This window comes from Diabrotica virgifera, chromosome 10 (genome assembly GCF_917563875.1).
Source record: "Diabrotica virgifera virgifera chromosome 10, PGI_DIABVI_V3a".
In the NCBI taxonomy this organism is placed as follows: domain Eukaryota; kingdom Metazoa; phylum Arthropoda; class Insecta; order Coleoptera; family Chrysomelidae; genus Diabrotica; species Diabrotica virgifera.
The window spans coordinates 31,868,369-31,894,040 of NC_065452.1; the positions used below are offsets into that span (position 1 = coordinate 31,868,369).

Genomic DNA, 25,672 nt, shown 5'->3' on the forward strand with positions numbered 1-25,672 from the left:
ATTGTTATAGGCTAGGGTAATAAGACAAAAAATTACCCTGTTCATGACACTTCAACAGCCAGGGTACTGAAGTGTTTTTCGACAGGTAATATGTATAAGAACAAATTGTAACTATTTCCTGCATAGGATCTGGCGGCCATTTTATTTATAAACAATTTAGTGTCAAAAAACGGCATTTTTCCTTTTTTTTTCAAATCAATGGAAAACATTAAGACATTGTTTTCTTAGTATAAACATCTTGGAGAAAATGGAAAAAGTTTTAAAATGGCGTATTATACAAAGTTTGATAAACACATTGATTGTTAATATAATAGCGAAAAACGGTCGAAATTGTAAAAAAATTAATTTCGCAACAACTATTGTAAAAATAAGTGTATAGCTTTGAAATTTTTGTCAAATGAGGGTTCTTTGGTGCTTAATACGTGATAAAAATTTCAAAGCGGTTTATTCAATAGTTTAAATTTTATTCAAATTGTTTATCCCAGAGAGCTTTTTTTGCAATAACATAAGTCAGAAAAAAATTATTTTAGAACCATTCTACAGGTTTCAAATAAAAGAGCATGAGATAGATTTTCAACTAGGTTTAAAAAAAGTGAATCAAAAATGCATTTATTAGTAATAAATAATTATGTAAACGTATCATCAATTTTTTGTTGTAAAATTGTTGAATAATTTTTTACTTTGTTTTAGGTGCAAAACTACCAAGTAATGTTATGTATATGATAATTGATGAAGAATAATTGTAATAAATATATATAATTTATTATATAAAAAAAATAAAAAGTTTATAAGGAACAATTGACCATACTTTTCCATAATTATTTATTACTAATAAATGCATTTTTTATTCACTTTTTTTAAACCTAGTTGAAAATCTATCTCATGCTCTTTTATTTGACACCTGTAGAATGGTTCTAACATAATTTTTTCTGACATGTTATTGTAAAAAAAGATAAACAATTTAAATAAAATTTAAACAATTGAATGAATCGCTTCGAAATTTTTGTCACATATTAAGTAAGCACCAAAGAACCCTCATTTGACAAAAATTTCAAAGCTGTACACTAACTTTTACAATAGTTATTGTGAAATTAATTTTTTTGCAATTTCGATCTTTTTTCGCAGTTATATTAACAAAAAGTGAGTACTTATATTAAACTTTGTAATACACCATTTTAAAGCTTTTTCCATTCTCTTCAAGATGGTTGTACTAAGAAAACCATAAGCCTTACTGTTTTCCATTAATTTGAAAAAAAAAGGAAAAAATGCCTTTTTTGACACTAAATAGTTACAATTTGTTCTTACAGGTATTACCTGTCGAAAAAACCCTTCAGTACCCTGGCTGTTGAAGTGTCATGGAAAAAACCTTATTATCCTGGACTATTATGTTTATATGAGATTAGCCAGTTAGGTTGTAATAATAATTACATTTAGTTGTATGTTTATATTGGAATTGAGCCACACTTGTTGGTGTAATGAAAATTACATTTCTTAATTAAATATTGTTTGACTACACCAACAATTATTGTAGCTCAGTCCTATATAAACATAATACTAAATTAGACAGGCCCAAGAAACCAGTTTCAGAACTTTGCTGACAATGCTGACAATTGCATATTTTACCTTTTATTATTTATTTTTTTATTTAAAAAATACTTCAAAGTTTCAATTTTCGCTCCAGAAATGGTTATCAAAAAAATTAAATTACGAACAATAATTTGTTGACAAGGTGTGTTCAACCAGCAAATTAATGTTATTATTATATAATAATAACTAAATAATAAATAATTGTGAATACTAACACAATTTGACAGTTGTACACACCTTGTCAACAAATTATTGTTCTTGATTTGATTCCTTTGCTAACGTTTTCCGGAGTGGAAATCAAAACGTTAAGTATTTTTATTTAAAATATGTAATTGTCGTACAACCTAACTGTGGCTAGTCCCATATAAACATAAAATTTAACTAACATGCCACAAGTCAACCGTTTTAGAACCCTATTATGAAGTGCTTAAACGTTAAGGAATTTTTTTCCTTATGGTGTGCAATAATTATTGTAGTCATATTAGTTAACAAATTGAACCCCTTGGAGTTGAATAGTGTAACAGAGTAAATTTATAAGCCATTACTACAGGAAATCTGGAAAATGTGTATTTTCTAATATGTTTTTCTAATATAGAAAAGGATAAAAGTTTATGGAGCAGTAAATGTGAAGAAGTCTTGGGTATATTTTGTTAAAAAGCAAACATTATTAACAACATTAAGTATTTCAATGACCAGTAAACCAGTAAACATTCATTTTTGGACTAATATTGATGTCAGCATATATACCGGGTGGTAAATTGGAAAACAGCCCATAGGAAACTCAATGTAAAATTCTAAATTGCTGAATTCCTGCTTCCCTAATTATTTTACATCAAAAGTCATGAGAAAATATTTGTAGAGGATTAAAATCTGTATTAAAAACAAAAGTTAAAATTGTTCTATGATTTAAACACATTCCAAAATTTTGAAAAATATACATTTGCCATAGTAAGTGCATAAAAGCATGTAAAAGTAAGGCCACATGTTACTATTTCTGACAGTACTCAAACTATTGACTGAATGAAACATCTTTATTATCACTACTTTCTCCTCAACTGAGGACATCTTTTCAAGTTCATTGTTTTTTAAACAATAAATGATAAAATAAAAATACTGACAGTTCAAAATATTGTTAATATTAGGTTTGTTCTAGCAAACTTCAAACTAGTCAGAAACCGTCAGCAAACAGTTGGTCAGTGAGAGAACATAATACAGTCACCAGTGCAATCCCCTCTACTCGCCCTGGTCCGCTATTTCGCTGATGGTTTCAAACCATTTTAAACTGATGCTAGAACAAACCTATAATAATTTCGTTGTGACCGAACGCAACCTTATACACACTCTTGCACTGTGTGTGGTCTAAATTTGGCAAATACTTTGATACAATTTATTATATAAACTAAAAAGGGGTAGTTCCCTGGGTTGGCTGTATACCTTAAGGGTCATTTAAACACAGCGATAAATCAAACAACTTATCAAGGTCAATCGAGTTGTTGCAACTTATCATTGTGTGTAAACGGTGCATCGCACAACTTATCAAAGTTGGAGTTGGGTTGAAGGTGGTATCACATTGAATCGCAGCGTCTAAACAGCTTTTCAACTTGTCATCACAACTAGTTGCTGTGACTTATCTTTGTGTTTAAACGACGCTTTATAGTTAAACAAACTGGAACATGAAGTAAAAACCACTTTTATGTAAAATTTTTAGTAAATATACCTTTTACATAGAAGTGGTTTTTACTTCATGTTCCAGTTTGTTTAATTTATTATATTTTACAAAATTTTGGAATGTGTTTAATTCGTAGAACAATTTTAACAATTATTGTTTTCAATAAGGATATTGTTGATTCCTCTACAAATAGTTTCTCATGTCTTTTGATGTAGAATAATTAGGGAAGCAGGAATTCAACAGTTTAGAATTTTACATCGAGTTTCCTATGGCCCGTTTTCCAATTCACCACCTGATATAGAATGTTCTGAAAAGTTTGTAATCTGGAAATATTTTTTGTTTATGGAAAAACTGGTGAAAACAAAGAAGTTACAAAATTACAAAATATAGGGGATTCACATACCTTTTTCTCCAATCATCTGCTGTCCAGCAGGCCCTTCTTTTGGTTCCATATACAGTCCAAGCATACTTATGCAGGTTCATAGACTCTGTGGAAAACCGACAGGCACAAAACTCAGACATACATCTATGTTCTGTCATTGTTGTCACTGTTGTTTACAACTAACAAATGAAAATGTTACTACCCTCTTCAGTCAGATCCCACTCTATTTATTGAGTCACTCAAGTATCACATGATGACACAATGTCCAAAATCCATGACAAATAGCACACTTATATCAACCCTAAAGGAGGGACTAATCAAAATCCCTCCTTTCTTACTAACATCACAGATACAGATTGTCCACAATTTTGTATAAAGGCAAATTATATTTACAAGGTATCATTGCTCATTATTCAAAAGTGTAGCTTTCATATTGTCAAGCATCCATGCCAAATTTTAAACTCAATTCTAAATCCTGACCCACTACTTTGTGTCATGTAATTTGGGTTGTTTTGCCATGTAAGTTTTGCTGTATTAACCACTTTAATAAAAGTTGTAAGGCATGAATTAATTAAATTATCAAATATATAGTACCTTTTTTGTAGATGTATTTAAAGTTATTAAGTACTATAAAGAGTGATCTGTAGGTAATACCTATAACTGTGGCTATGCTAGACTTAAATAAAACAATTTGATATAAAAAATCACAAATTTTAGTAAATTTGGGAAAGTATCTTAAATACAAATACTGATGTTGAAACATATTTAAATACTAAAAATGTACCCAAGTTTTTGGGTAAATTTTTTTCTTAATCATTGACGCTTTTTGTACATTTCATATTTTTAACTTGGTATATTTAGAGCTAATGGGTATTTCAAAATTTAAATATTTATTTGTAGGTATTTAAATACTTTAGACTTCAGAGCATTTAAATACCAAATACTTATTTATAATTATAGAGTATTTAAATACTTGGCATTTAAATAGGTACCTACTTACTCTAAAGTCCAAAGTTTTAAATACATACTTACAAAAAGTATTTAAATTTTGAAATATTGCCCATCAGCTCTGATACCAAGTTAAAAATATAAAATGTGCAAAAAGAGTGGATGATTAAGAAAAAAATTACCCAAAAACTTTCCCAAATTTAATAAAATTTTTGATTTTTTTTTTATATCTAAATGTTGTTTTATTTTAGTCAGTCATATAGGCACAGCATAGGCACATACATATTGAAATTGAAATTCTTTATTGAAATAGAAATCCTACTAACAATATTTAAATATGAATTTGCTTAATTAAATGTAACATACAATATACAATACATGCAATTTACAACACATACAAACTTTTTAAAAATTATTCTTTATCCAGGTAAAATATAAATGTTTTCAATAATTTTTTAAAAATTTGAACTGTCACTGCATACTTAACACTAGGGGGAAGAGGGTTAAATTCATTCATACATTTGTAAAACAAGGATGTCATTGTGCTATGTTTATTAGTTTTTTGAATGTCAAAATCTTCAATATTTCTTGTGGTATATTTCTTCAATTTAACATATTCATTAAAATATGCAGGCAACACTTTATAGTAATAACTTTTCAGTTTCATTTTTAAATACATCTACAAAAAAGGTACTACATATTTGATTCATTCATGCCATCATGCCTTACAATGTGAATTTTTAAAGTGGTTAATACAGCAAAACTTTATTATTTATATGCCCATTTCACTGATGGTTCATATAGGCAACCCAAATTACACGGCACAAAGTAGTGGGTCAGGATTTAGACATAATAAAATTTTAATGTACCTATGTAGTTGAGATTTTTTTGTATGTCTGTGTGATTCCCAGCTTAAGGGGTTACATAGGTCTTGCGGGTAAAAAAAGTGAATTTAAAAAAAAAATTATATCTCAAAAACTAAAATTTTTTTTTATTTATAATTGGAACATGTAAAAGTATAGTACTTAAGGTACTCTCAAAAAAATTTTCAACCAAAAATATTCATTTTTGTAGAGTTGACTGCAATTTTTCGACAACAGCCCTTTTTCTGCGGTGGGCAGCATAAATAAGTCCACTCTCAACTAAAATCAAAAAATCAAAAAGTTTCTTCTAGTTTATACCTCTGGCTAGTGAATGAACGAAGGAATTTAAAAAAGAATTAAATTTGAAGATTTTACATAAGTTTAAACACATTTTCGACCCCAATTTGTCCCATTTTTTTTCAAAAATTACCATTTTTAAAGTAGTTTTTTTTTATAAAACAAAAACGACTTCACCTAAAAAAAATCCTTCATTCATTCACTAGCCAGAGGTATAAACTACAAGAAACTTTTTGATTTTTTGATTTTAGATGAGACTGGACTTATTTATGCTGCCCACCGCAAAAAAGGGCTGTTGTCGAAAAATTGCAGTCAACTCTACAAAAATGAATATTTTTGGCTGAAAATTTTTTTGAGAGTACCTTAAGTACTATACTTTTACATGTTTCAATTATAAATGAAAATAATTTCTAGTTTTCGAGATATAATTTTTTTAAAAAGTCACTTTTTTTACCCGCAAGACCTAACCCCTTAAACATTTCAGAAAAAGTCTAAGTTTTGACCATGTACATAGATATCCTGAGATTAACATTCTTATTTATACATGTAGCTTTTTGGATGCCGTACAGATATTATGGTATCTTCTTTAAATGTCAGTTTTTTTAAATATAAACAAATATAGCACTTTTATTTGACATCATTGTTTTTAATTTGCCATTGCTTTGAACTGACCAAAATTAACATAAAGATTAGAAATATACATCTCTTAAAGAAAGCAGAATCAAACTCAGCATCTGTAATGAATATAAACAAAATAACTTTCTGTGAAGAGTATAATAATATAAATATTATGAGACCCAAACCCAGTTTAATAGGAACTTTGATATACAGAGAAAGGATTTAAATTCCACATAGTTGCTTTTATTCCATGCAATTAAGATGGTAAAATAAACACTGAGGGACCATCTTATTCAGAATTCTCAAGTGTTTCTCTTTCAAAGATTTTTGTCAAGGTAAATAAATAAATAATTATGCTTATTTTTGGGAAGATGAAGTTCCCACTCTACTCTAGTGGCAAGAGTAATTTTATCCTACCTTGTCTTCTAGTATTATTTTAAAAATAATAAACAATTTAAAATCAATTCCCTGTTTGTTTGTAAAAACTTACCTTCCAGACCATTACATCTACTTTTTTATTTGAACATATAAATAATGGTATTGATTGCTGTAATTTACTTCTAAGAAATATTAGGTACCCTTTCAGAATTTTTAGAGTAGTGCCTTCATTAGTTCATTTTCATCATATCAATCAGATTCTTCTTTATAACCATTGACAAAACTTTGTAGTGCATTTTACAGTACATAATTCCAAATTGGCTAAAATAAAACAGAGTATATTAAGTGTTTTGGCTGTGTGATTCAGGGCTTAAACTGTTATTATTTAGAACAAGTCTAAATTTTGATCCTGCAGATCCATTGAGATCAAAATTCTCATAAAGGTAGTTTTTTTGGATGCCTTATAGTTTATAGAGATGGTCTCTTCAGCTTTACTTTAAGTGCAAAGGGAGCTTTCTTTAAATGCAAGAAAATATGCCATTTTTATTTGACTTCAGTGCTTTTAATTTGCCATTTAAGTGTCAAAACTAACATAAAATTAAAGCATAGAGTGAATAAGAAATTGTCTTATAATATTTCATCATTACATATAAAAACTAAACAAAATGCATGTTTGAATCTTAGTAGATTTTTTACATTCATAACTATACAACATAATTCCTAACTGGACATACTGTATAATATACCTTTTCAAAGTCAGTTGGTAGCATGATAATACTATGACTAAACATGCTCCCATTCAGTTTCCACCTCCCAAATTCCCCCTCCAACTTTCCAACAGGTCTTCTAGGGATAGCAGGATAGGTACTGATTACTGATTTCTGATTTGATTATTGCTATTCAACATCAGCTATTTTTTGTGTTAGTTAATTAGTTTAGTATTGTTCAGAAATTCTAGTTATGGATGATATGGAACCCTACAATTTTTTTTCATATCTGGTATGTATAGAATAATTTGCATAAGAACAAGATTATTAAAATAATTAATTATTTGATCTAGTTTTTTTTAATTAATTGAAGTGTTTATTTGAAAAACAACACATGTCAATTTTTCGCAAATTTGACTTTATGTATTATTCCCATAGAATAGTAGTTTCTTTATCCATCTCACATATTCAGTTGTGTAAAAATCTCAGATGTCCGGAGTAAACTACATGGAACATTTGAATAGTTTTAGTAAAACAACAGATGACAAGCAACACTTGTCCCATCTTAGTCAACGGTCTTCGTTAAGTGTGAATACTGATATCGTGAATAATTTTATCTGTAAATTTATCAGTTGTATGCATTCTTTGTTACTAATGGGGGGATGTTTGTTTCTTTTGTATTAGAAATACTTCTATATGTATTTTTGCTTAAAATATCAAAAACATGAAACCAACTTGTACAATTATTTTGATATGCACATTCCATCCAATGCATATCTTGGTAAAAGTAAGATTAGAAATACATACATTGAAGCTGGCCAGTTTTTCTTGATTTGCCAAAATTTAAATTTTTGGAAAAGTGTTGTTTTTCAAATAAACTCTTCCATTAATTAACTAACTAATTTGTTATTTTTGTCTATCTGTTATATTGGTTTCTACAAAATGTCTATTCTCCATACTCAAATAGGTACCACCATTATATATGTTTCTTTCAAATTAACATTCCAATAAGAATAAGTAAATCATTAATTTGATTTGACTTAGTTATTAGTTTGAACAAGTGTTTATGCCCCTTTATTCACTGGGATTAATTGTTATACTACAGGATACAATTCATAAATACAGTAAAACCTCGATATAACGGACTAATTGGGGGGACGGGGTGTCCGTTAAAGGCGAAAGTCCGTTATATAAAAATAGGTTTAAAATAAATCAACAAACTTTTTTTTAAGTTTTGTTTGCACTTTTGATGTTTGTTTTGTTTTTTTATAATTAGAAATGTGTCCGGAGTTCGAATCCTACCAGGGTCAGAAATTTTTCATTTATTATAAATTAATGAATGGAAGATAGTTTCTGTCCTTGTGGGATCGGTAGGTACTCACCGGAGGGACCGCAGACGTTCGGAAACAATTAGCGTCTCTTTGCAGAAACAATGACGTCGACTTTGCAAAGTAACAAGACACTTACTCAACACACACACTACACACTACTCCCCTGATTTAGTGATAAGTTATACAATTACGTGGCTAAAGGTTCTAGTTCTAAACCAAAGCCAGAATCAGAGAAAAAAAAAAAAGAAGTGTGTCCGCATTATGCTATAATAAAAAGTTTATTGAAATTCTTTGTAAAATACAGAGCCATTTTTAATTTTTTTCACATTTGACCAGATTTTCTTGTCCGTTATATCCGAAATCCGTTAAATAGAGGTCCGTTATATCAAGGTTTTACTGTACTAAGTGTTGATTCCAATCTGCGCATGCCAAACATTGACGTTTTTTTTATGATATATCGCTCATCCGGAAGAACAGTGTCACAAGTCAAAAAACTTCATTTTTCAGGAGAGACAAAAATAGATTTTTTAGATCTTAATTTAACTGTCAGCTTTAAACAGTAAGAAGCAAAACCAAAAAAAATATGATATCTGATTTAACAAAGAAAAAAAGATGAAAATTTTGACTTGTGACTTTTTTTTTAAATGTTGATCACTTTTTTAAAAATCAATGAAAGTATTAACTTGAGAAATGAAATTTTATTTATAATAATATGGAAATTATCTTACTAGTATAAAAAATATTATTAAACATATAAAAGAAAATAAACATTGATAAAACGAAAATACTTGAATATAACAGGTACCTAAATAATAATCTACAAAGACTCATAAAATATCAAATAGCACTTGGGGATATAATTTTTTTTAAATAATGACATCAGCCCTTCTTTTTTTCTGATATCCCTACTTTATTTTTTAAACCTTTTTCAATTTAGGTTTGATATATTTTTTCTTTGATTCAATAGCAACACACTATCAAAATGTTCTTGCTGGTAAGAGGTTTTATAAAACAATATTCCAGGGAATTCTTTTGTGATTTTCAAAACTTTTATATCAAAAATTTTTACGGGTTCGCCATATTAGTATTCTTGGAAAAAGAGTTTAAACTCATATCAGCTGCTAATTGCTTCAGATCATAAATGTCTTGATGACAAATTTCATCAACTTTGTATGGTTCTCCACATTTTTTAGCACTGCATACAAGCGTCACATACTTATCAGGGATATATAGAGGTCCTGATCTTTTTGATCTTTTAATTTGGCGTTCAATAACTGAATGAGCACTATCTCCCTCATTCTGACTGTGTCCTGTAATCAAAAACTTATGTGTTATGCTTTGCAGCTCATCGATATTCAAAATGGCGTATACATATACAGCTATCATAAAACAGTTTTTGTGTTGGCCTGCACAATTATCAGAAAAAAATATAATATATTCCTATTTTTATCTTTTTCTAAACTATTGATTAGTCCATCACTGATTATTAAAATGTTCATTTAGGTATTTACAAAAAAGTAGATAAATATACGACAAAAAAGTCATTTCTCTAAATATTTCAACAGTGACGATAAAAATAGTAAATCTATTTTTTCAAGAACAAATTTTCACATGTGGAAAAAAACAAAAACGTAAAATTTATTTTATCAAATACTTCATGAATAATTACATAACTCAAAATATGACTATATTTTATTAAAAATGTAATAAGAAACCTTACAACTGAACAAAAACAGGAATCATCGTTATGAACATAGAACTAAAGAGATTTTAAAATATACACTAATTTACGTCGCTACAGGTTTAACAAACAATTTTTTTTTCAATATTGGAATGTTTCTTACAAACAATTCCACATAATAGACGGTATTCACTTAATATAAAATTGGAACATGGAAGGCCAAGGGAGTTCGTCTTTGACCCCAAATTCAGAAAATATTTTTTTTTCGTAAAATATAGGGGATTTTTTTATTACAAAATATGAGGGTATCTAGAATGATATTAAAGTCAATAAAAAAATAGTGAGTTTAAAAATGAAAATATTTCTGAATTTATTAACACGTTGATGGACAGAATGTCTCTAGACATCTAATTTCTATTAATGTAATGTGACACAACGTCTATAGACGTTGCATTTTTCCCTATTCTTCTTTGCAAAATACATAATGTAGTGTCACAACACTTGCTTATACATTTGACGCACTGTCCGTCAATGTAACTCACACCGAAAGGTATACGAGTTCTGGATTAAGTAAGTAAAGTAAGCCCCTCTACGTGTTAAATAGAAAGATACATTGGGGTCAAAATTTACCCCCTTGGCCATCCGAAGGTTAAAGTATAGATGTCGTCTCTATAGTACTTCTCCGTTTTCTAAAGCCACTCTGGTATTCTCCTATGCTATTGTTAAGACTTCTTGCTAACTTGTTTTTGATGTTCTGCTTTATTGCCTTTTCTATAAAGATGTCATAGTGGTGCTTTAGTTGCCGGTATAAGCAATCCCCCGCTTACTGACCAATGGCTTGGGGCGGATGAGTTGGTAAGTGGCAGGGCACTCTTTTGTCCTGAGACTGAGAAATCGGTCTCGAAGGCGGATGAACCCTACAGAATGGTCAACGGTATAAGAATGCAGAAGGCAACGGGAACCACTGCATTAAAGACTCATGGAGTATCCCTAGAAATCGTCATGGCTTACAGAAATGACAATCAACAACCTACTAATCATGGTTCTCGGATGCCAAGATTCGGCAAGGGAAGAAACAACAGCAACGACAGGGCTTCCCAGGCCGTTAGTCAGCGAAATCCCTGTTCCCTAAATATATACAAATACACCTACAAAATCGCTACATGGAATGTAAGAAGTATGTATGAACCTGGAAAACTGAGGAATATACAGCAAGAGATGATGCGACTAGATATCGATATATTAGGAATAAGCGATACAAGATGGGTCAGTTCTGGCGAACTCAATACAGACAATGGGCGAATCTATTAGTCTGGAAGCAGCGACACCCAACACAGATATGGAGTTGCTATGATCCTCAGTGAAAAAGTAACGAGATCAGTAACAGGCTTCGTTCCGGTGTCCGAAAGAACTATAATGTTGCAGTTATTGACAGCTCATGGAAAATTGAACCTAATTCAGATTTATGCGCCAACTGCTGACAAAAATGAAGAAGAAATAGAGAACTTTTATAGCGAACTTCAAAAAACATTACAGCTCACAGCATCTAGAGACATAACAGTGATCATGGGTGATTTCAATGCAAAAATTGGCGAAGGAAAATGCTACCCTAATGTAGGGCCATATGGACTTGGTGAACGAAATGACAGAGGGGATCGCCTAATAGAATTTTGCCAGGAACATAATGTTGTAGTCGCAAATACATTCTTTAAATTACCTAAGCGACGCCTTTATACATGGAAATCGCCAGCTGACAAGGACAACAAAATCGTCAGAAATCAAATTGACTACATCCTAATAAAGCACAGATATCGAAACTCAATTCAGGCAGTAAAGGCATATCCAGGAGCGGACGTATCTTCTGATCACAGTCTTCTTATTGCTAGATTTCAACTTCAACTAAAAAAGACGCAAAAAAGCCGCAACAACAATAAACTTAACATACAGAAACTTAAGTCAGAAAAAACAAAAGAAAATTTGAAACGTGAAATCAACACAAATCTAGATAGAAACCCAAGAAATAATTGCAACGTAGAACAGCAGTGGCAATTCTTCAAAACCTCTATATTAGAGCCAAGTAAGAAAGTACTTACAACAACCAAATGTAAGAAAGAAGAATGGATGACGGAGGAAATTCTAGAGTTGATGAATGAAAGAAGAAAAAACAAAACAATTAATAAGGCTCGCTATAAACAGCTTCATAACCAAATAAGAAGAAAAATTAGGGAGGCTAAAGAAACCTACTTCTCTGAAAAATGTAAAGAAATAGAAGAACTTCAAAACAGATATGACAACTTCAACCTACATAAAAAAGTCAAAGAACTAGCCGGAATAGGAAATAGAAGAACCTCAAATATATTGCTCGACAAAAACGGAAATATTATAATGGAGACAGAACGAAAACTACGACGATGGAAAGAGTACATCGAGGAACTATTTCATGACCAGAGAGAAGCTAGTACATCCGTAGATAGCCAAACCGGAGGTGTAGGCCCAGAGATAACCAAATCAGAGGTTAGTCAGGCAATAAACTCTATGAAAACCAATAAATCTGCTGGTCCAGATGAATTACCTAGCGAGCTGATAAAGTTGGTCAACGAGAAAAACCTGGACATAATAGTAGAACTGTTCAACGCTATCTATACTACGGGAATCATCCCTAGAGAAATGTTGACATCAGCATTTGTGTGTTTGCCAAAAAAAGTGAATGCCAAAGAATGCAGTGACTACCGAACCATAAGCTTAATGTCACATACCTTGAAAATTCTGCTGAAAATTATCCACGCCAGAATACACTCTAAACTGGAGCTGGATATTAGTGACACTCAATATGGGTTCCGCAATGGAATGGGCACCAGAGAGGCATTATTCTCCTTCAACGTGCTGACACAGAGATGTTTGGATGTTAACCGTTCTCTTTACGTCTGTTTTATAGACTACAATAAAGCGTTTGATAAAGTAAAACATGACCGACTCATGGAAATTCTAAAAACTAAAAACCTAGATGAAAGAGATTTAAGACTAATAACACATCTCTATTACAATCAGCGAGCAATAGTAAGAATTGAAACAGAAACATCTGAAGAAATGGAAATAAAGAGAGGAGTCAGGCAAGGCTGCATACTATCACCTCTATTATTTAACGCTATTCTGAAGAGGTAATGCGAGAAACTCTGGAAGATGAAACAGTCGGCATAAGAGTAAATGGAGTCTTAGTTAACAACATCAGATATGCAGATGATACAGTAATAATAGCCGATAATTTACAAGACCTGCAAATACTCATGAGTAAAATAGTAAGGTGTAGTAGGGAGTACGGACTCTCTCTCAATATCAAAAAGACAAAGTTTATGAAAATTAGTAAAAACAACCATAATACTAACGAAATCTTGATAGTAGAGGGCCAGCAGATCGAAAGAGTAAAAAAGTACACTTACCTAGGGACACTTATAACCGAAAATAATGACTACACTGCAGAAATCAAAGTCAGAATCGAGAAAGCACATTCTAATTTTATGAAAATGAAAAACGTCCTATGTAGCAAAGATTTAACATTAGCTCTTAAAGTACGCCTAACAAAATGTTACGTATATAGTGTACTATACTATGGACTGGAATCATGGACGTTAAATGTAGAGACAATGAGACGACTTAACGCCTTTGAAATGTGGACGTATAGAAGAATTATGAGGGTTTCCTGGGTAGATAGAGTTACGAACAATGAAGTACTGAGAAGAATAGGTAAAGAGAAGGAAGTTGAACTTACAATTAAAGAAAGAAAACTACAGTACCTCGGACATGTAATGCGGGGCGAGAAGTATGGCGGCATCCTGCGACTCATAATGCAGGGAAAGATAGATGGCAGAAGAAGCATCGGTAGAAGACGAATTTCATGGCTGAAGAACCTGAGAGAATGGTTTGGATGCAGCTCAAAACAACTATTTAGAGCTACTGCCTCAAAAATTAAAATAGCTATGATGATTGCCAACCTCCGTAGCGGAGATGGCACCTGAAGAAGAAGAAGAAGTGGTGCTTGCTTCCATTCCGACAGTCTTGAGAACCAAGATTGGCAAGGAGGCTCAATAAGTATGTTTTTATAAAATTTTCCTTTTTGATTGCTTCTATACATTTCTCTCCATTCTGTTGATATATATTCTTTCAGATTTTTGTGAGAAATGTCTTCTTTTAGTTCAGTTGGCTCTCAATGTGGTAAGTGCTTTTTTGCTCTAGGTAGTGATTCTGGGCTTAAATTTTTGTTGTTCAGAATAAGTCTACATTTCGATCATGCAGTTGCACTGTGATAACATTCTCACACAGGTAGTTTTATTGGATGCCATAGATTCTACCGGTGTTACCTTAGCCATAAATTTCATCCATAAATTTTTTTTTCATATTTTCACAAAAATTTGGTATAAATTTATCAAAAATGAATAAAACAGATAATATTGACAAGAAAAATGTTATACCGGGTGGTGAATTGGAAAACGGGCCATAGGAAACTCAATGTAAAATTCTAAACTGTTGAATTCCTGCTTCCCTAATTATTTTACATCAAAAGTCATAAGAAACTATTTGTAGAGAATTAAAATCTGTATTGAAAACAACTGTTAATTTTGTTCTACAAACAATAATTATGTAAAATTTTGTAAAAATATAATACAATTTTCAGAGTAATACGCCAAAGTGAGACAACACACAGTGCAATAATGTGTATAAGGTTGCATTTGGTGACAACGAAGTTATTATATTAACAATTTGAACTGTCAGTTTTTTTATTTATTTCATCATTTATTGTTTAAAACGCAATAAAGTTGATAAGATACCCTCAGTTAATGAGAAAGTATTAATAATAAAGATATTTTCTTTAGTCAATAGTGTGCTCACTGTCAGTTAAATAGTAACGTGCGACCTAACATGCCCACACATACCTACTGCGGTAAATACATTATATTTTTCAAAATTTTGGACTCTGTTTAAATCGTAGAACAATTGTAACTTCTGTTTTTAATACAGATTTCAATCCTCTACAAATAACTTCTCATGACTTTTGATGTAACATAATTAGGGAAGCAGGAATTCAACATTTTAGAATTTTACATTGAGTTTCCTATGGCCCGTTCTCCGATTCACCACCCTGTATATGTTATATATGTTTGGAAAAAAAAATTTAAACGGGCGATGTATTGACGGTGAGTAGATAATGCCACTCAAATTCAAAAATCCTTTATGGATGGCACGTTAGTCAACTTTTTTCTCAGTTTTTTGTTAAATTCTCAAAGTAAATATAATCAAGCATAACATATAAAAAAAACGTGGTGGAGGTATTTTCCAAAACAAGAGAAAAAAATTCTGAAACTTAGATGTATTGCGGGCTATTTGGTAATACGTCTCAAATTCAAAAATCCTTTATGGATGAATCGTTAGTCAACTTTTTTTCTCAGTTTTTTTGTTAAATTCTCAAAGTAAATATAATAAAGCATAACATAAAAAAAAAACGTGAAAGAATTGAAAAAAAAAGTTGACTAACGTACCATCCATAAAGGATTTTTGAATTTGAGACGTATTACCGAATAGCCCGCAATACATCTAAGATTCAGAATTTTTTTCTCTTGTTTTGGAAAATACTTCCATCACGTTTTTTTTTATATGTTATGCTTTATTATATTTACTTTGAGAATTTAACAAAAAACTGAGAAAAAAAGTTGACTAACGATCCATCCATAAAGGATTTTTAAATTTGAGACGTATTACCGAATAGCCCGCAATACATCTAAGTTTCAGAATTTTTTTCTCTTGTTTTGGAAAATACCTCCATCACGTTTTTTTTTATATGTTATGCTTTATTATATTTACTTTGAGAATTTAACAAAAAACTGAGAAAAAAAGTTGACTAACGATCCATCCATAAATGATTTTTGAATTTGAGACGTATTACCGAATAGCCCGCAATACATCTAAGTTTCAGAATTTTTTCTCTTGTTTTGGAAAATACCTCCATCACGTTTTTTTTATATGTTATGCTTTATTATATTTACTTTGAGAATTTAACAAAAAACTGAGAAGAAAAGTTGACTAACGTACCATCCATAAAGGATTTTTGAATTTGAGACGTATTAACGAATAGCGCGCAATACATCTAAGTTTCAGAATTTTTTTCGCTTGTTTTGGAAAATACCTTCATCACGATTTTTTTATGTTATGCTTTAGTATATGTACTTCCAGAATTTAACAAAAAATTGAAAAAAAAAAGTTGACTAACGTGTCATCCATAAAGGATTTTTGAATTTGAGATGTATTACCGAATAGCCCTCAATACATCTAAGTTTCAGAATTTTTTTCTCTTGTTTTGGAAAATACCTCCATCACGTTTTTTTATATGTTATGCTTTATTATATTTACTTTGAGAATTTAACAAAAAACTGAGAAAAAAAGTTGACTAACGATCCATCCATAAAGGATTTTTGAATTTGAGACATATTACCGAATAGCCCGCAATACATCTAAGTTTCAGAATTTTTTTCTCTTGTTTTGGAAAATACCTCCATCACGTTTTTTTTATATATTATGCTTTAGTATATATACTTCGAGAATTTAGCAAAAAATTAAAAAAAAAAGTTGACTAACGCATCCATAAAGGATTTTTGAATTTGAGACGTATTACCGAATAGCCCGCAATACATCTAAGTTTCAGAATTTTTAATAATGTTCCGAATATTTTTTACAGTTGCTATAAACAATGCCAGCTGTGAGAAGAGTTTTTCAAAATTGAAAATGAAAGGTATTTAAGATCGACAATAACAATAGGTACTCTAAGGTCTAAGACTAACTAATTTGGCTATTTTGTCTATTGAGCAAGAGGTGTGTGATGCGATATACATTTATGGTGCAATAAAAGACTTTGCTCTTAAAAAAAGTAGACGTATAAATTTTTAATTGAAGACGGAAGTTTTGTTTTTAATTCTAACAAACACTCATATTACTTTTCAATAAAAATAAAAATATAACATTATAGTATCGTTCTACATATATTCTATATTTCTAACCTAAGTTATATCAACCTAAGTTAGGTTATATAACCTAAGTTATATCAATGTATCTAATTGGTTAAAATAAAAGAATTTTTGTATTAATAAACGTGATTGTAAAAGTTAGATAAACTTTTTTTATTTAAAATCTAACCTGTATAATGCAAAATAATGATGACTGTTCTCGCCGAAAAGTTCTCTATAATTAATGTATGTAATGTTATACAATAAATTGAAATACCTAAATAAGAGGGCGGCATAATTGTCTTCCGCCCCGGGCGGCCGACACTCACGCTACGCCACTGGATTATACTGCAGTTATAATGAACTTTTAATTCTCCACACAGAGGTATAAAGCACTATGTCCTACTTTATAAAATAACAAAGATAATCACTTTATAAAAATGATCATGTCACATTTTGTTTAGAGGCAGAGGGCACCATGTGGACATGGTGCCTTAGGAAGTTACAAAATAAATCCAGTATTAAACAAGCAGGGTAAAGTATTACACTTTACCCCGTAATGTCATGAAGGAGAAACAAATTAAATAACAGTGTATAATGATTTTTTATTAAACATCTAGTACCATAACCCAAAAGATCTTGAAGAGGTAAACAGCACTATGTCCACTAGATTGTGTTTTAATTTTTTTTTATTAAAAATAAAATTCAAGTTTAGTATCACAAAATGTGTTTTAAATAATGCAATTTTGAAAGTTAATAACCTGAAGAATAAATTAGACAAGGGATTCTGCCATAATGTGTATTAACATACATCCTGTGCATAAAGAAACACAAAAATAAACTTAAAACGCTTCTCCTGTAAAATTACAAATTTGTGACATAGTACCCTTTACCTCCAGCATACAGATATAACTACTAATTTTGTTTGAATCTACTAAGATTTAAACAAAATGCATGTTTGAATCTTCATAGATTTTTTACATTTATAACTACACAAAATACTCTCCAATTTAGGACATACTGTATATAATATGCCTTATCAATCACAGTTGACAGCTTTAACTTTTCACTAGAGTCTAACAGGGGTACTGATTATTGCTATTCTACATGTGAATCATATAAAAGCTCTCATTAGGTGTGTCTGTGTCTATTGTGGTTAGGTGTAGAAGCCAGCAGGCCATTTTTTTCAGCAAATCTGGTATGTATGATTGAGTTTGCATAAGAACAAGATTATTTAATTAACTAATGGGTTGATTAATCTTTTAATTATTCTTTTAATTAATTAATTTGTTTTCATATCTGTTATATTGTGTTATGCAAAATGTTATCTATTCTCCATGCTCAGTTACTTACCTCCATTTCTTTCAAATTAACATTCCAATAAGTAAATCATTTGATTTGATATTATTATTAGTTTGAACAAGTGTTTATGCCACTTTATTCATTTGGATACATTGTTATGCTACATGATACAATTCATAAGGTTTTTGTAAGATAAATTCTAAGTGTTGATTCCAATCCACGAATGCCAAACATTGATGTTTTTTATGATATACCTATGTTACTAGATCGGTTAGTTTTAGCCCCTTACCTTGATTACTTCCAAAAGGGATCTTCTTTTCGTACTCCTTCTCTTACTTCAAATTTTTCTGTTAGTTTATTATTTACTTTTACTTTATTGGCTGTTTTCGTAAGTGTTAGCTTTATCATTCTTATTATTTTTGGTAAAACTTCTAGATTTTTTAATGCTTTATATATTTCGTTTTTATTCTATCAAAGGATTGTTTAAAACCTATGAAGAGTGCCATTGTTAGTTTATTATATTCATGACTCTCAGCTTGTATTTCCGTTAAAGTAAAGACATGGTCTGTAGTACTGAGCCGTTTCCTAAAACCACACTGGTATTATCCTATGCTATTGTTAATACTTCTTGCTAACTTGTTTTTGATGTGGATTGCTAATATCTTATATTTAATAGTGTCACAGTGTTTTAATGTTATTGCTGGACATTCCGCTTGATATAGTAGTATTTTTATATCATACATGGGGTCCATCTCTTTTCATAGTGGTATTTTGAACCTTTTGACGTAAGTTAAACTTTTGAATTCTAAAATCAATTATTCATTAGAGACCTTCTTATTGTAACATAGCTCTGAAGATGGCTTTATAAGCCGAAAGGGCTCAGCTAGGAATTATTTAATTTACACACTTCAAAAGTACACTTCTCTCTGTTTACCTGTTTCTGTATTTTGTCTGATGTAATAGAATCACTTCCAGGATATTTGTAGTGTTTTTTATTTGTTAATAATGATTTCAACTTCATTTAGAGATGGAACTAGTTCTTCTGTACTGTAGTTTTGCATAGTCATTGTTAATTCTGTGTATTCTTCATTTTAATTATCTGTATACTCCCTGTTTAACAGTTCATCAAAATGTAATTTCAATTGTCTTAATATTTCTTTGTCATCCAAAAATTTCCCCCAGTCTATTTCGCCAGTGGTTTCTGTCCATCCCCATCTGTTTCCAATTTACTCTGCCAATCTTCATCGTTTCCTCGTTCACATCATCCCTCCATCTCAGTTTTGGTCTACGTCTAGTCCAGTTGTTCCCAACCTTTTATGTCTGGCGACCCACTTTCTGATGTTTTTTCATTTTTGCAACCCATCACTTACCCATGAAAATAAAGAACACAGTCACTGTACCTACTCACCTACTGTAAGAGCCACCGGTTGGGAAACGCTTGTCTAGTCCAATTTCCTACTGGTACCGCTAAAAGGGTTCGTCTGGGTATGTAATTTTCATTTGCTCTTGACACATATCCAGTTCATCTAAGCCTACTTATTTTTATGAAAGATATTACAGTTCTACTAAGAGTACCTATATTTAAGTTCTATGTATAATTAAGTGAATTTATGAAAACCTGCTGAAACCTTTATTGTACAGAATAAGTCTAAATTTTGATCATGCAGATCCACAGAGTTCAACACTCTCATACAGGTAGCTTTTTGGGATGCCTTATTAAGATGGCTTCTCTGCTTTAAGTGCCAGGCGAGCTTTCTTTAAATTGCAAGAAAATATATCATTTTTATTTGACAACAATGCTTTTAATTTGCCATTTAAGTGTCAAAAACTAACATAAAGTTAAAACAGAAAGTGTGTAAATAATTATCTTGAAATATTTCATCATTACATATTTTTTTATATTACATATTTTAATTTACAATCTGCTTCATCGAAGCTATAAGTAAATAGTTTGAATGTTAAATACATTAGGGAGAAGCTGCCCTGTGGCAACCCTCCTATTATATTTTTTTACATTAGATCATAACCTTCCATTTGTTGAGCCATGTTCCCAATTGGTCAAGGTGGTTTTGCAGTTGTGCAGACACGATAATGGAGTCTTCATTGACAGCGATTACGGTGGTATCATCAGTGAAAGTTGAGATTTGGGTTGTTTCAGTGGTTGGGATATCTGCGGTAACTAATAGGCAAAGGAGAGGACCCAGGACGCTCCACTGTGGTACGCCTGATTTAATGGGAAAATATGTGGAAGATGCTGTGTTATATTTTACTTGGAAGTAACGATCTTCAATGTAGGATTTCATAATTAGGTAGTAGGGGGTTGGAAGAATACTTTTGAGTTTGTATAAGAGTCCAATATGCCATACTCTATCAAATGCCTTTTCTACATCTAAGAATGCCGCTGTGCAATATTTTTTTCCTCAACAGCAGTAAGGGTTTTTGTTATAATTATATGAGTTTGTTGTGTTGTGAAGTGTCTCTTTCTAAAACCAAACTGGTGTGTGGGTATCTCTACATCTAGGTTAATGTCCTTCTTCAGTCTATCAAGTAGTAGTCTTTCGAAGATCTTAGACATTGTCAGCAACCAGCTGATTGGTTGATAGGATGATGTTTTATTTGGAGGTTTACCCGGTTTGTGAATCATTATTATTTGCGCAAATTTCCATGTGATTGGGTAATATGTCAATCTGAGTGCACTATTGTATATTCTAGTTAACATGATGCTTTTCTCAGAAGATGTTTCAGTATTAATCCTGTTATTAGGTCAATCCAGGTGCTTTGTGGTTATTGCATTTTTCTATTTCTAGTTTCACTTCTGATGGATTAAATGGTGTTATTGGGGGTGTCATAGGGCAAGCACTATCCAGGAAATCTCTTATTAAGTTTCCATCGTTATTATTCTCTGCTTGGTGTTATCATCATAACTACTAATTTTGTTTGAATGTACTAAGATTTAAACAAAATGCATATTTAAATCTTAGTAGATTTTTTTGTATTTATAACTACAAAACATACTCTGACACTTAGGACATACTGTATATACCTTTGTAATCACAGTTGACAGCTCCCACTTTTCAATAGTCTTACAGGGGTACTGATTATTGCTATTCTATATGTGAATCATAGAGAAGCTTGAGTTAGGTGTGTCTGTATGTATCGTGGTTAGGTGTAGAAGTTAGAGGACTTTCTTTCAGAAAATGTGGTATGTATTTGTATATATGTATGAGTTTACATAAGATCAAAATCATTAAAATAATTAATTAATTGATCTTGTTCTTTTAATTAATTTATTTATTTATTTATTGTTTTTGTACAAAATGTTGTTATCTGTTATAAATGTTTTGTATATAATCTGTTATATTGTTTCCTACAAAATGTTGACTGTTCGTTCTCCATACTCAAATACCTTCATTAATATGTTTCTTTCAAATTAACATTTCAATATAAGTAAATCATTTGATTTGATATTATTATTAGTTTGAACAAGTGTTTATGCCCCTTTATTCACTTGGATACGTTGTTATGCTACAGGATACAATTCATAATGTTTTCATAAGAATTCCAAGTGTTGATTCCAATCTGCGAATGCCAAACATTGATGTTTTTTATTATATATGTGACCAGATCTGTTAATATTAGCCTCTTTTATTATCATTACCAATAGGGATCTTGTCGTACTCATTCCCTCACTTCAAATTTTTCTGTTAGTTTATTATTTACCTTTAATTTATTTTCTGTTTTCGTAAGTGTTAGTTTTATCATTCTTATTATTTTTGGTAAAAGTTCTAGATTATTTATTGCTTTAAGTATATATTTTGTTCTTTTCTTTTCATTTTATAAATAAGGCGCTTAAAATCTATGAAGGGTACCATTGTGTTTATTATATTCATGACTCTCAGCTTGTATTACCCTTAAGGTAAAGATTTTGTCTATAGTACTTCTCCCTTTTTGTAAAGCCACACTGGTATTCTCTTATGCTATTGTTAAGACTTCTTGCAAACTTGTTTTTGATGTGGATTGCTAATATCTTATATTTAATAGTGCCACACCCCTATAATTCTGACATTTCGCTTTACTTCCTTTTCTATACAGATGCCATAGTAGTACGTGCTTCCATTCCGTTGGTAGTTCTTCCTTTTCCCATATGTTTTTTAGTAGTTTCTGTATTTTGTCTGCTGTTATAGAATCACTTCCAGGATATTTGTAGTGTTTTAGATTCTTAATACGTTATGTTGTACGGGTTTTTCGTCTTCGCTCTATGTAACGTGCTTCCGATTTTTATGTTTTTAGTCTTTAACTTTCCAATCGTATGCAGAATTTTGTTGATTCCTTTCATTTACTTTTAAATTTTAGCTATTCTTTCTGAATTTTGAGAGAAATGCCATTTTCTTTATTTTTTTATTTGTTTCATAATACTAATCACATTCTTTTATAAGTAGATTGAAAAACTTTGTAGTGCTCTTTACAATTTGGCTGGGATAAAACCATAACATGGAGTACCTTTGTGATTGTCATCATCATCAGTGATTCTAAAGCTAGTTTCTGTTTATCACCAACTGCAGCCAATTTGCTGTGCTGATCTTCATCACATCCTCTTTCACATCGTCCCTCCATCTCAGTCTTAGTTTACCTGTATTCCTATTTCCTACTGGTACCGCTAATAGGCTTTGTCTGGCTCGGTAATTTTTATTTAAGTGTCAAAAACTAATATAAAGTTAACGCAGAAAGTGTATAAGAAATTGTCTTAAAATATTTTATTATTACATATTTTTTTTATATAAGCTAAGCATTTATTAATAATCAGAATTAAACATTCTATAATAAGTACAATTTATATAAACTATAATATTGTACACTAATAAGATGTTATGAGGTACATCACCCAGCGGTTTCACCTCAATTTCAGCGAAAATCTATGCAGTAGTGGCTGCAGTAGTGGTAATATTAACTGGTTTGGGTGTCTTCCCATTTTTCATGGTATCTGTTGACTCTTTTTTCTTGAATAACTGTGCTGATTAACGGGATGTTTAGGTCTCCATGAAGTGTTTGATTAGAACTGTACCACGGGGTATTTGCGATGGTGAGTAGAATTTTTGTTTGGGCTCTTTGGATTATTTTGTATGTATTTGATTTGCTGGCACAACTCAGTAGTTCGATTCCATATGTCCATATACAGTCCCTGGCCATATTATTATGACCACTTATTAATTTTTAAAAAAATCAACTATTCCACTAAGTAAGTACATTTTGTTTAAAAATTATTTTTAAATTTAATTTTGTTATGTAATGCTAATATTATACATACTATAATATATTTAATAATAAACAGCTATAAAATATTTGAAAATATTACTTATTTATATATTTTTTAATATTATGTTGAATTCCTGACCTTAATCGCATAGAACATATTTGGGAGCTTTTAAAACCAGAAATTTCCAGTGAAAAGGTCACAAACAAAATTGTTTTGATTGGAACCACAATGACAAATTCAAACAAAGTGCATTTAACTGCATTCAAAGTATTCCAGACGGGTACTAGCGGTAATCAAAGTTAAAGGGGGCTCAACAAAATATTAAAAAATATATAAATATGGGATATTTTCAAATGTTTTATTGCTATATGTAATATATTTAATAATAAACAGCAATAAAACATTTGAAAATATCACATATGTATAGCTTTTTAATATTTTGTTGAGCCCCCTTTAATTATGATTACCGCTAGTTCCCGTCTTAGCATACTTTGAATGCAGTTAAATTAATTTTGCTTCAATTTGTGATTGTGGTTCCAATGATTATTAATTTTTTAACCAAAACAAATTTGTTGGTGACCTTTTTACTGGAAATTTCTGATTTTAAAAGCTCCCAAATATTTTTTATGGGATTAAGGTCAGGAATTCAATAAGGTATTAAAAAATATAAATATAAATATGTAATAGTTTCAAATATTTTATTGCTGTTTATTATTAAATATACACTCACCGGCAGAGAAAACGGGCACCCCAAAAAATGGGTCGTTTTTAATGTCTTGTATTTCCTAAACCTGATGTCCGATTTAAGTAATTTTTTTAATATGTTATAGCCTTATTCTTTATCAATATCGCTGTAATAATATTGTTGCTAGACAGGTACATTGTCATTGTATACAGGGTGTACGAATCAAACTGTGTTTTTTTCTCAAACTTTGGAACACCCTGAATGTTCTAGCTTTTATAAAATACTAAAATTAAAACCCAACTATAGCCACAGATTTTCTTAACATTCTGTTTTTTTATTCATTCGCTTATGTTGGATAATAAAAAAGTTAGGCACTTTAACAACTACCCGTTTTTCGTCAATACAGGGTGTTTTTCAATAAGTACGGCAAGCTTTAAGGGGTAATTCTGCATGATAAAATAATGACAGTTTGCTTTATAAACTTATGCCCGCAAATACTTCGTTTCTGAGATAGGGGGTGTTGAAATTGTTCTTACAAACTGACGATTTATTTATTGCTCTAAAACGGTTTGTGATATGCAAATGAAATTTGGTAGATTTTAAGAGCTAGTTATTGCGCATTTTTTGGCATACAATTGAGAATTTTATATTCACCATTGGCGTGCATACGGGATATATCTAAAATATTTATACCCGTATGCACGCCAATGGTGAATATAAAGTTCTTAATTGTATGCCAAAAAATGCGCAATAACTACCTCTTAAAATCTACCAAATTTCATTTGCATATCACAAACCGTTTTAGAGAAATAAATAAATCGTCAGTTTGTAAGAACAATTTCAACACCCCCTACCTCGGAAACGAAGCATTTGCGGGCATACGTTTATAAAGCAAACTGTCATTATTTTATCATGCAGAATTACCCCTTAAAGTTTGCCGTACCTATTTAAAAACACCCTGTATTAACGAAAAACAGGGGT

At 30.7% G+C, this 25,672-nt stretch overlaps 1 protein-coding gene across 7 annotated transcripts in view; it reads left to right on the forward strand.

The window, feature by feature from the left end:
- The window catches only part of LOC126878586 (mesoderm induction early response protein 1-like), a 246,634-nt gene that overhangs the window by 52,012 nt on the left and 168,950 nt on the right, over positions 1–25,672 (forward strand). The gene's annotated exons all lie outside the window — the stretch shown is intronic.